Genomic DNA, 13,263 nt, shown 5'->3' with positions numbered 1-13,263 from the left:
ACGTTTTATAAATATATTTTAGGGTTAACAGTGTAAATTTAGTTTTGTCTTTTTGCTCTTTTATCGTTCAAATAATATATTTACCCTGTAGTTCAAAAATATCTTGATGCTCATTTCAGTTCTGTATTACGCTCTTAACAACACATCTTAAAATGTCAGTGCAATTTAGTTAGTGTAGTGCCTTCTTTATAAACGTGTTCATTTGATTTTAAATTGCTTTTTTTGGCAGTGTTCTTATTAGATCTAGGCATTTCCTAGATGTGACTAAACAGAATAGTCTATATATGTAAAGACAGAAACAACTTGCTGACTTGTACACATTGCAAAATTCTAATAGTTTTGTGCTGTCTGGTAAATTCAGTATGTTTTTTGCATTGTGGCCCGAATCAGTTGTGTGGTGAGGGAAGCTGGCTGCCTGCCAGCCATCGACTGTGAAATCCTGGGTACCTGAGAGCTTATCAGTTCTTTTGCTTTGTAAAAGAAAAAGTGATGAAAATGTTGGTAAACTGCCATGAAGGTTTAAGGCTGCTGGAATAAGGAGCCGTGTAATCAGATTGGAAAATGGAGCTTGAGATTCTCTGCATGGGAAGCAGCCGCCTGTGGACCTACTGAGATGCTGTGCAAATGCCCGAGCTGACCACTTTGTTAGCAAATCAGCTTGTTTGCTGCAGCAGCAGGGTGGAAAAGACTAGCCCTTGTGATGGTATGTAACACTAGAAATATCTCTTGCTTTGCACAATTTAATCAGCTTGCAATTAGCTCACTCTGCATTAACCTACTTGATATTTTTTCTCTTTTTGTTAAGATTGTGCACTTTAAACAATTAACTATAGAAAGTAATCCTTCAAGCAAATCAAAGCAATCCTTTAATTTTATCACCCTGCTGAAAAAGTATCAGGTGGTCAACTGGTTTTCATCAGCTTCTTGAAATTCTCTGGTTCACTGTAGCATAGTTTTAACCCATTCACATTTAGGGTAATTTAGAGGCAGGATTTTGTATTTTGCCCATAATATAATGCTACATAATAAAACAAAAACTGGAATTGTTCTAATGAAAAATGTTGGGAGTGCCCTTTCTTATATATACAGCTTTTATGCTACTATTTGTTTAGGCATTTCCATATACTACCTCTCGGAAGGCTTTGATGACACAGATACTTGTACTGATAATTCCACTACTTCACCTTTAGTGAACTTGATTCACTAAGGTTTGAAAGAACAAGGCTATCATTGCTGATCTTGTGCGTTGCTTGTTAATCCTGTAAAATTCAGATAATGGAAAAAAATTGCAAAGTGGTCCTCATTTATTTTTAGATCAGAGGATAATAACTTCGATTCTGCTACTTAAATGTGAAAGTTGAAGTTTAACTAAGAAAAATAAAACTTATCTGAGTGAAGAATGAAGTGTAGCAGGATTGCCTTGCTATTCTTTGAATTATTTTACCCATTTCAAAAGTTCCCTGTTCTAATAAAAATAAGTATTTTAGATAGAGGCATGAGTGACTCCGTAGTCACCTGATACAGCATGTGATTATTTATTCTAAGGTAATACAGCGTACTGTTTGTGAACTCTGTAACAGATGTATACATAGGTATTAAATACCAGCAGTTGCTTCTATTTGATTTCTTATGAGAAGTTTGAAATAATTGCCTGAACTGCCATGTTATTTTCTAAAGTTAACTCATTCAACAGTTTTGCTAATATGAATGAGAGCAATCAAAGTGGTGACAAAATGCTATCGATCACGAATAATAATGCCTTTCATGAATTCTATTCATGTTGTCACTATTATCTGAATGTAAGTGTAATGGATGATTAAGGCTCTAATGATTAATACAATCTGAAACTTAGCACAAATATCTTATAAAAAAGACATTGCAAATTCTAATCAAGTGCATTACAAAAATAAAAAGACCTTTCATTAAATCCTACTAGATCATATCATTTAACTACATTTATAATATGTGATCTGCTTTTATTACAAGATTCCTGTGAAGGGAATATTGGCTACGATTAAACCTCTTTTTCACCCGTTCTGATTAAACTAAAAAACAAAAGCCTTTCTTAATATAGTACGTTATTTTTAGTATAGGTTTGTAACATTGTTTTAATATGTATACAAATGCTGGATTTAGGTGCATGATTTGTCTTTTGTTTCTCCAAATATAAAATAAGTAAAGAAAAATAGATAACCTGCATAGTTCTTATGCTGCAAAGATCTGCTCTATATTCTTTTAGAGGACAAACTCCATTAGATATGCACTTACTGTACATTGGCTTGTAAATCTTACAATTTAATGGTAATTCGGTGAGCAGTTATTGCTTCTGTGGCCTTTTTTTCTTTCTTTTTTGTCCCATCTCACTTTGTGAAATAGGGTTACCCTTTACAAGTGTCAAATCCATAGATTCATCTTTTGTACTCTATAGTTGTTCCTAGTGCATTATTCTAAGTGAAAAGAAAAATAGGAAGCCAAAGCTACAGGAGGGGCATTGGGGGAGGGGCAGAGTGCGTGCAATACAGGCTTATAGCAACAGAAAGACCAAGGCATTTTAGCATCAGATTAAAATTTTGCTGTAAAGATACATTTTCTTTAACCTCATTCTCTTTTCTCCAACACTGTACGTTGTGTTTGAATTCCCAGGAAGCAGAAATGGTGTCTTAACGATACAAGTCTTTTTGCTTTGTTTACACGGTTAATACTCTTTATCTCTTTTTCTGATATGAAATACTTTTTGCAGAAACAATATACACATTCATAAAGATATTATAAAAAGATTCTCCTTTAGAAGATAATGAGTTCTCTTCAGGAACTGCAGGTTACATGGAACACAAATGAGCTCTAAGTGGAGGGATTTAAAGTCCTGCTACAGCATTTAATTTCTTGAGGAAAGGAGTTCAGTTCAAGGTTAGCCTGTTATTGTGGCACAGGCAACTACTTCTCTCATTTCTGTTCTTCTGCCAGCACTACCGCACAAAAGGCAGTCATTTTTATTTAATATGTAGGGAGGTATTAATCACTGCAGTATTTTCTTGCAAAAATTTATCTATCAAATTCATTGTTTCACTACTCATGACAATAATAGGTGTTTAATTACTCAATAAGAGCAGTTTATAGATTCCATTTTTCCTGTATGCTGGACAAATGGTATTGATTTTGTACTTTGATGCAACATGAAACTGTATTAAACACAATTGGAATTTTAAAGCTAGTAAAATACATTAGTTATGGTAACTGAACTCTCATCTTAGAGAAACTAGAAACCTTTTCTATACAAGAAGGATAAATTTGATTAAATTTCAAAACTCCAGGAGAAGAGGGATTCATTTAGGATGTTTCTTTATTAAACAACAAGTTGTTGGAGGTTTTTTGCTTTTGGTTTATTTCTGGCTGATTTTGTGAACATTTTAGCTTTACATGACGGGGAAGTGGTTCACATAAGTAGAAAGTCTATGAAGCAAGTAGTCATTTACTGATAGTGGTAAGTGGCGCAACACCAAATTCCCTATGCAATTTTATTATTGCGTCTCTTGCCAGTGTCTTCAAGTCCCACTGGTGAATACGGTTTTATGTAAGAAAAATAAAATTGACAATGTACCTCAGGATTGACTCTGGACTGTAAAAACTTATGGGAGTAAGGACGATATCAGTTGTTCTCGTTCTCTTTTCTTAGCTTTTAGGTTTGTTCAGAGGATGAATAGAAACCATGCGATCTAGCTGGGGCCATTAGCCCACCATCACTCATGGCATATAATCGTAGAAATAGTACTTAATTCTGGATAGACTTGTTTCCCATTCTTCAGGGAATGCAATTCTACCTGCAGTGATTTACAAGAGTTGGACCACCACCAAAATAAATGTGCGTAAGGCTTCTATTGTTGGTTAGCATGAAAATTAACTCTGCTTTTCTGTCACTGCTTTCAGAATATTTCTAATTTGAGGATGGTCTAATATGCTTTCAAAAAAAAAAAACCCACCGAAATAAAATGCATGAGCTAAAGGTTAGTTCATTTCATTGTTAAATTATATTTTGTTAAAATATGGAAGATTGGTGTCTCTCAATGTGGCATTTCATTATAGCTTGTGGCCTTAGTAACCAAATCTTGATTATCTTTTAATCATTTTTCTTCACCACTTAAGTCTAAGTAATACAGCTTCAAAATTCAGTTACTGTTTACTTCTGTGTATAAATATATTACTGGTTTCTAATTACTGTTCATATGTCCTTTCTTTAGCTCAGTTTGGATATTACTTGAAAATGCAGATTAAATTTATACAAAACACAACTGAATAGCAAACCTATTGTTTTCCCAATGCTTGTAATATTGCTTCATTCACCTGAGAGGGAAGTGTGTTTTGGTTTTTGCTAAGGGTAAATGGTTCCAAATATGATTTTTAAATGCATGTATTTGAAAAAATCCTTTACATTCCACATAAATGATAATTCATAGGTTTTATTCACATATGGTGTTTAGAGAGGTCATTTAGTATAAAGAGAGATTTACAGTTTTATCAACTAAATAGAAAGGAAATAATATATTCAAAGATGTTGTTCCTTGTGAGGGAAACATTTTGTACTTTTAAATATGTTTTATTCTTCTTTTGCATTTAAAAGACTAAAATATTTCGTGGCCTGTTTCTATAATTGATAACTTGTGTGTAATATAAGCAACTAAAATGTCTTTTTTTTTGTAATGATATTGTCCAATAATAAATATTTTGCATAACATCCATGAACATTGAGCTCAGCTGTTCTGTAAGGTCTAAGTTCAGCAAGCTATTTAAGCACATATCTAACTTGAAGGGCTTCAATGAGACTACTCATGTCTTTAAAGTTAAGTACATGCTTAAATGCTTTGCTGGATCAGGCCTTAGAGGAAGATCGACTTCCTTGTGTCTCCTTTTAGACAAATGATTTAAGTATCGGTGGATAATTCCATTGTTAGTGTTTTAAGAGATGTGTTACAGGTGTTCTTAATTTTATGAAAATCAATACATCAGTCACATAAACTGCAAACCAGATATTAATATTAAAATGTTTTTGTAAGCTGCACATTTTTATATTAGAATATTATAGGGACACTGAATAAATTTGGATAAGTATGCTTTCAGATAATTGATTTTTTATTATTATTAATTTGTTTTACACTAGCATCTACAGGTCTCAACTGAGATGGCTGCCCCATTGTGCTAGGCACTGTAAAAACATGTAGTGAGAGACTGTTCCTGCTGCAAAGAGGTTACACTCAAAATAGCCAAGACAGACAAAGGTTAGTTAGGGGGAAAAGAAATACAGAGCGGTGAAGTGACTTGTGCAAGGTGACACAGCAGGTTAGTAGCAGAGCTGGGAACAGAACTCAAATCTCTGTACTCCTAGTCTAGTGCCTATCCTCTAGACAATGATGCCTTCCCAATTATTAAATTATCAATGCCATTAATAGATATTGGGGGGTGGGGGAAAATGACTTTCTTTTTGGTTAACAAGGAATATTGGATATTGGAGTTTGAAAACTAAGTTTGTACTGATTCATCTTCATTGTGAAACCCTATTCAAGGTGGAGTAGTAATGCTGAACCAGGAAACAGTAGTAAAAGAAATTTTCCTTTATACAGCTTCGGCAAATAGTTCTGCTCTTACGATGCATGTACGTCCGTTTTCTAGAAGATTAGTTACAGTTGCCACTGCTGATTTTCTTTCTTGTTTTACTTTATTATCTTTGCTGTTTGGTTCAGCCTACATACATAGTCAGCGGTGGGGTTAGCCATTTTGATTGGTTCTTAAGGAACAATGTTTTAATTACTTTAGACAAGCCACTTTGAAGCCTGTATCCTGCTTATGACAGTACATTTTAGAAGTTACATTGCTTCATTTCAGTAACTTTATTACCATTTGGCTCAGAGATTGCTATTTCGCCTTGGCCACAGATTTCATCAGTTGCCCGGTTCACCTTTGTCCACACTATACTTGTGAAATGACCTGCTTCTTTAGTGCTTGTCAATAGTAAATTGCTGCATCCTCGGTGTCTATGCTGAAGCACAGTAAAGAATACAACTCTTTATTAGACAACTGAATTTTACACTTAATTTTTTTAAAATTAAACTTGAATGTGGAAAGTCTTAATTACCATTTAATACAAGTAATTAAAGTACTAGCCAGGGTCAGCTATTTGAAGCACATCAGTTTGAACTGCCATCTGATTAATAGGCTTGATGATATAAAAAGTCCAGCACAAAAGAGTGCTGCCAGGGTCACCGCTTTAATAGCAGTGGAAAGCGCAGTTTTTGCTGTAATTCTCTCTTAACAATTGGATCAAAATAATAATTTGTGAGGTGTTCATGGTTGGCTTCTCCAGTGTGACGTCAGGTGAATTATTTGAATTTGATGACATCGCTCAAATAGTTTTTTGTGGGATTTTTCAGGAGACCAAGAGGTGTGACTTGGCTGAGACCACTTTTTTTATTTTAATTCAGTTGCTCAAAATTGCGCCTTCCTGTAATTTTTCTTGCTTCTTCTCCAAAGGAGCTTTCAGACAAAAGTCTGCAGGGAGCTAGAAAGTGCAGCACACTCTTTTTCTCTCTCTCTCTCTCTCTCTCTCCCCTGCGTAGCTGTGAGTTCTAGAACTGTGTGTGTGTGTGCGTGTATTTGTATATATTAATTTACACCCACATTGCACTTGTATTTTGAATGGATCTCTCATATTATGCCTGGTACTGGAGGCTGTGGAACACATGATCGTTTAACAGCTGTGGCATGTTACCATTTAATGAGGTAGCATTTTCGAATAGTTAGCACTTGTTTGGGCCCCAGATCCTGCAACTGATAGGGCACAGCAGTCTGTGTGTGTATCATCAATTGCAGGATTGGAGCTTGGCAAACATTAATCCTTAGAACATCCTTAAAAGTAGGAAAGTGTTGTTATCCTCGTCATACACATGGGGACCAGAGGCACAGGGATTAAAGCCCCAATCCTGCCAAGAGTTGTGCACCTGCTTAGCTCTAAATATGTCCATAGGAGTACTCCTGTCACCCAAGTTAAGCACAGACTTAAGTCTTTCCGGGGTCAGGGCCAAAGTGGATTTTCTAAGGCCACAGGAGGATTCTGTGTCAGAACAGGAATTAGAACCCAAGAGTACTTGGCTCCTGGATCTTGAGCTCAGTTCTTTAAATGTGCATCTTCGTAATTTCCTAACAATATCAGTGTTTGTTTATAAGTTTTGTTTTATTTATTAAAAATGTGTTTTGCTCTGGAAAAGTGACTTGTAATAGTGAGAGAAAGTGTGTGTGGGGGGGAAAGCTCATTTCATCAGTGGATGTGAGTTAGAGTTGTGTGAACTATTTGCTTTGAGTTCACTTGAACTTGTACATGGATGTGAGGTCCAGATCTGAGGCAGATTTTATTATTCATTATTTTTGTTGTTTGATTTATAGTAGCACCTAGAGGACTAACAGGCTCTGTACAAACATGTAATAAGGGAGAGTTCCTGCCTGAAGAGTTTACAATCTAAATTTGCAAGACAGACAAAGGAGGAGATGGAAGGGAACTGACTTCAGGCTTTTATTGCAAAATGTTCATGAGTATAGGCCAAGGAGGCTCTCAGAGCTGTGAAATTGGCCAGTCTTCTTTCCTGTATCTTAAAAGCTTGACACCCCATATGCAGATGGTCCTTACCTTCCTTCAGCTCTGTTCTGGGAAGGATGGCCTCCACTTTCCCATTGGACAGCAAGCAATTTTTCCCCCTCCACCCTGGTTTTGAAAGGTGTGGGGAGCTCAGTAGTTATGGGGAGTCATTGGTGCTGGTTACGGGTTTCTAATGGGGAATTGTGATTCATTAAATATGGTCCTCCAGTCAAAACTGCAGGAGTTGGTTTCCTTCCAGCACCCTGCATGCATGGTTTAGTTTGTATTGCAAATAGAGCCTTGCTGGGTTTGGCACAGCTCTTGAGTGGTGTGATTTCTCCCTCCCGTAAGTTTTTTGTAACATTCTATGTTAATTAGAAAATCACTGTGGATGCATTTTAAATAAAAATACTAAAAAGGAAACCAAAACTTCCACTCATTTTTGGCATGTATTTACTCTCTGCTTCTGTCAGGGATTAAATCTCCCATTGGATAACAAGAATGAATATTTGCCCCAATATAACTTCACAGCCATTGAGACATAGTGTTAAAATGAGCTACACCTCCTTTTATCAGCTATGTTCATTTTTAATCCTGTTCCTAGAAGAGAAGAGATTCTACCTGTGCTATGTTAAAACGAAGCTTGAATTGTCAAAGTATTTCAAAATCTGACATAAACACAGTGAGCTGAGTTATTTTCTTAACATTCCTACTGTGATGAAATAAGACTAATTGAACTCTGCTCTTCTGGGGTTCCAAAGAGCTGAACATTTTCATTGATGTTGGACAATGCCACTGAAACCCTGTGATATAAATAGATAGATCATTGATTAAATTGTACAAATGACACCCGTAGCTGTGCTCCATTTAAAACAAATCCAATCATTTTCATAATGTGGCTAAGAAACTCAAAAACAAGGTAGTGAGGTAATATCTTTTATTGCACCAGCATCTGTTGGTGGAAGGTACAGGCTCTTGAGCTACACAAAGCTCTTCTTCAGGTCTGGGGAAGGAAGCAGAATGTCTGAGCTAATCTTGTATTTAGCTACCTCGTCTCTCAGATCCTTGGACCAGTATGACTACACCAACACTGCAAACAACTAAAACTCTGGACAATATCAAAATCTGGGTCATTCAAATTTAAGTGTTCATAATCTTAAAATTACTTCTATCTGTAAACATTTTGGGGTTTTGCAAAGGTGGGTAAATATTATCATCCCTATTTTGCAGATGGAGAAATTGAAACAAAAAGAGATTGTGATTGTTCCTGTGAGGCACCTACTGGATAAGGCATGGCTCTAACAGACAGACAAATGTGTGGGCTCTTGGATATGTCACTTAACTTCTCTGAGTTTCATTTATCCTAGCTTTCAAATGGGAATAATATTTTCTTACCTCAAAAAGGGTGTTGAGGCCTAACCTACTATTTTAAGTGCAATGTCATATTAAAGCCAGTCCATAACATATCCAGATCCTAGGCATATTAAAAACTTTGTATAGTTAGAGTCCTTTCAAAGTTCAGCTGAAGAGCTCCCAGATAGTCACAGCTGAACAGGACTTAAAACAGAATAATCAAAAAGTGAGAATAAAATGATTGTTTTCAGATTCTAGGGTCCAAGGGTTAGTTTGAGATCCTTGAAATAGCCCTATTGTGCATGCATAAAAGAGTTTTAAAAAAAATAACTCTCATGCCAATTCCTTGTTCTTTCAGAGATCTAAAAAATGAGCCATATTTGACTCAGATTTCTTCAGATTCTGAGTTAGTGATACAGAGTACTTCTGATAGGAATATATGGAGGGAAATGTAGCCAGGGTATATTCCCCCCAACCCCATTCTTCCCCCACCCCCTCTTTTTTCCAACCATCATCCCAGCAAACAAAACTCAAAAACAGTAGCTGGGTTTTTGCTGAAATGTTCAGGAAAGCTCACCTTTGAGCATACACAAACCATGTAAAATTTCAGCACTTGAAAAAGGGAGTTATGATAAAAGCTGGTATTCAACCTTAATAGCAGATACGGTGCCTAATACAATATTCTGTTTAATACTGGTGTATGTATTGCCCCAACTTAAATTATACAATATATTGAAGTTTTAGAAGACCAAAACAAAACAAACAAACATGTAAATGGAGACTGTAATATTTAAAAAAAATGGTTTTGAGAACCAACTAAGCATTTTTCAATTGATGAAACAAGATAAATACACTCCAACTCAGATACCTGTTTGACTGGCCCATTTCATTGTACATGAATCACTTCTCACATTAGGCAGTGAAAAATGTATGTAATGAACACAAAAAATAGGATTGTTTGGGTCTATTAAGAGATGTCACAGTTTATTTAAGTAAAACTATTAAGCCATAACCTTTGTATCCTCCCTTTTACCCTTGTGTATGTCTAGGGCAAAGGTTCAAACCAATCCTTTTCATGTACATAATCATGGACTGCAATTAATCACAATCTAGTTCTTTAAAAAAGAATCCATTAAAAATAATACCAGCTGAATAATCACTAAAGTAGAAACTCTGATACATTAATAGTTACAAACTTCCCGTGTAAAGTTTGTGTAGCATTTAACATCCCTGTAAGAACCTTAAGAGTAGCTTATGTGTAGTATGCAGTATTCATAGAAGTCGGTCAGAGAGCAAATTTTAACATGCATTGCCATATGTTTCATAGGTTCTGAAACTGTGAGAATATTTTATCACTGAATGTGTCTGTAGGTTTAAAGAAAGTCTTTTCATGATCCCATGGTTGCTGATCATTAACATTACAAAATGGTAAAAGCTTAACATAAAGACCTAATAATAATAAAACCCACACAACTTCTTTCAAATATATGTAACACACTTAGTTGTTGATATGAAAAATTTGCCTGTCATGATAAAAAGCTGCCATATAAGACAAATAGCTGACCTGATCTATGTGATGATATAATGATAGTAAAATCTGGGCATATTTCTGAGCACAGCATTAGTGGAAGAATATTGGGAAAATGAAATAAGTATAGGAGAGAGCAGCAATGTTGGGCTTCAGGGGGCATAACTATGAGGCGAGATTAGGAAAATTAGGTTTGCGATCATTAGGGAAAAAGCGATTTTTGGCCCTGATCCGGAAGTATTGTGCATCCCAAACTTCAGTTTGTAAAGACTGCAGTTTTGGGCACTACATGGGAATGTAACATAGTACAAAATAAAGAGATGTTTAATATCTGAAGTTTACAGAGACTGTGTACATGATACCAAAGTATTCAGCACAAATGAAGAAGGCATTAACTGAACATTAGAACAGACTGGTCATTAAAGTAGATCCAGGGGGAACTTTCTTTATGGAAAAGGACAACTGTTAGTAATTAGCAAACAAAAATATGCTAGCGAATTTAATAGGGATGAAACCAATAGGATTCTATGGAAATTACTCTTAACCAGTAGAATTTAATTGGAAGTGATATCTTTTCTGTAGCTTTTTAAAACCATTCTATAGAAGTGATATAATTCTCAGTTAAGTTCTAAAGAATAGAAAAAGCATTTTCAGCCAAAGTTATCATTTTCAATAAATTCAATATTTTTTTCTTAAGGCATGAGTGAACTGCTGAAGGCTGCAATTACGAATATTTCAAAGAGGAATAATTACAAAATTGAAACCTGCTTGAGTAAAAACACAAGCTTCATGGAATCATTCTATGTGGGGAGGTTTATATACAATAACTAAATCTGAATGCTAATCCACCTCAAAAACTTCTGTCTGCCTGTGGGAAAGGAATATAGATTTTTAAAAGAAAGGAGAATAATGGAATTTGATTATTCTTATCTATTAGAATTTTTGTGCTAGGTGCTGTACAAACATATAGCTAGACATAGTCCAGGAGTTGGGAGAGAGACTAAATATATTTAATGAGAGTTGTGAGGGCTGACAACTATTGACAGGTGGGTCACCTGATACCTGCCACAGTGAATCTTAAAGGTACTGTGGGCCAACTCCTATGGTGCCAGATTGGGAGCCAGGAAATTGGGATTCTATTCCTGGTTCTGTTCTGAGGAATATTGTGCAAGTCACTAAACCTTTCTGTGCCTCAGTTTCCACATCTACAAAATAGGACTGATACTGAACAATCTTTAAAGCAGTCTGAGATCTATGAATCAGCAAAACTATGTTAATGTTAAGAGGTAATAGTCGTCATTGCCACCATTTTCGTTAATGAGCAGAAATAGGATAAGAGACCATCTGGGAAAAATTAGGCATATATTCATCTCCACCCCAATTTTTTTTAAGGAAAACTCTAGAATTTAATGGAGAACAAAATTATTTTTACAGTTGGGTTTTTTTTTGGTTTTTTGTGTGTAACCCATCCAGTAATAGAATTCTGTAGCAGAGAAAGAATTCTCTATTAAATTCTATTGAATGGTTCAACAAATCAATTTAAAAAAGAGACCATTCTCTTTAATTCTTAGAGAAATGTCTATTGAACCATATTGGTGCCATCCCTATGAAATCCAACAGGACTTTATCTGATACTTCATATGGTAATCTGTAAACACCTATTTGGTGGTTCTTTTTAACCCTGCCATGCAGCAACAAGAAGAAAAAGCATTTTTTGTTTTGTAGTATTAGAAAACTGCTATGGAAGAGATTTTCAGAGGCACAAATGGCATATAGGTGCCTACCTGTGGAGTGAGGCACCTAACTGCTGTTTGTGCCTTTGAAAATCTCCTGCATAGCCACAGATTATCACACCATTTGAGCTTTTCTGATGTCATGTCTGAGTATCAATCCTCCTCACTGAATAACAAGATTCTGTTCACTATACTACATGGTGGTGGCAGACAAATTCTGGAAGCAGAAGGGAGAGTGAACAAGTTTTCTTATTTTGAAGTGATATATATGAGTGCAAGGATAGTTAAGAAAAAGGGGGGTTGAGAAAAAAATGAGAGGTTTAAATTGTCTTCCCCCTCTTCCCAAAGTGCCAAGATATCTTTTCAGTAGCAGTTTGGAGCTGCTTAAATACAATCGTGTTACTTTTTAATACACTAAGGCTCCCATTCAGGAAAGCACTTACGTATATACTTAACTTTAAGGATCTGCTTAAGTGCTTTTCTAAATCAGGATACTGTCCTGAATCAGGGTGCACTCATGTGAGTAGTCCTATATAATGTTTCTAGGTAAATATTACAAACCTCTAGAAAATCTTTCACATCAGGATGAGGCACTATGTGATGAAAGTGATCAGCATTTTTATGATAAACCCACATTTAAAACTTCAAAAGAGAAGTAAAACAATATAAATACTACTTGTAATATGTTATTAAGTTGATAAAGAATATGCCTTAATACCATATAGCCATAGTTTACATTTTCAGTTACACAGCGGTGTCATTAAATCCTGAGAATTGGCTCCAAAATTAGGAGCCCCTTTTACATTGCATGCATGTTCAAATAGAAAATTTTTTTTGCAAATGAGTGATTAAAGTATTTAACCTCCTTCTCCTCCGTTTGTTAGAAAACGCTCTTTTTGTTTTGTTTTGTTTTAACAATTACAAAAAATGCTAAAGCCAATCAAGCCATTACTTTGATAAACAGCTTGGAACAGTCTCGCCTAAATTCCACAAATTAAAAAAAAAAGCTAAATAATCACGACCTCACTCAA

General features: G+C 35.4%; 1 protein-coding gene across 2 annotated transcripts in view; it reads left to right on the top strand.

Moving 5' to 3' along the window:
• The window catches only part of FIGN (fidgetin, microtubule severing factor), a 117,296-nt gene that overhangs the window by 24,420 nt on the left and 79,613 nt on the right, over nt 1-13,263 (top strand). The gene's annotated exons all lie outside the window — the stretch shown is intronic.

This window comes from Mauremys mutica, chromosome 10 (genome assembly GCF_020497125.1).
Source record: "Mauremys mutica isolate MM-2020 ecotype Southern chromosome 10, ASM2049712v1, whole genome shotgun sequence".
Taxonomy (NCBI): Eukaryota; Metazoa; Chordata; order Testudines; family Geoemydidae; genus Mauremys; species Mauremys mutica.
The sequence above is the reverse complement of the archived record's forward strand: the minus strand, read 5'-3'. Positions and strand labels throughout refer to the sequence as shown.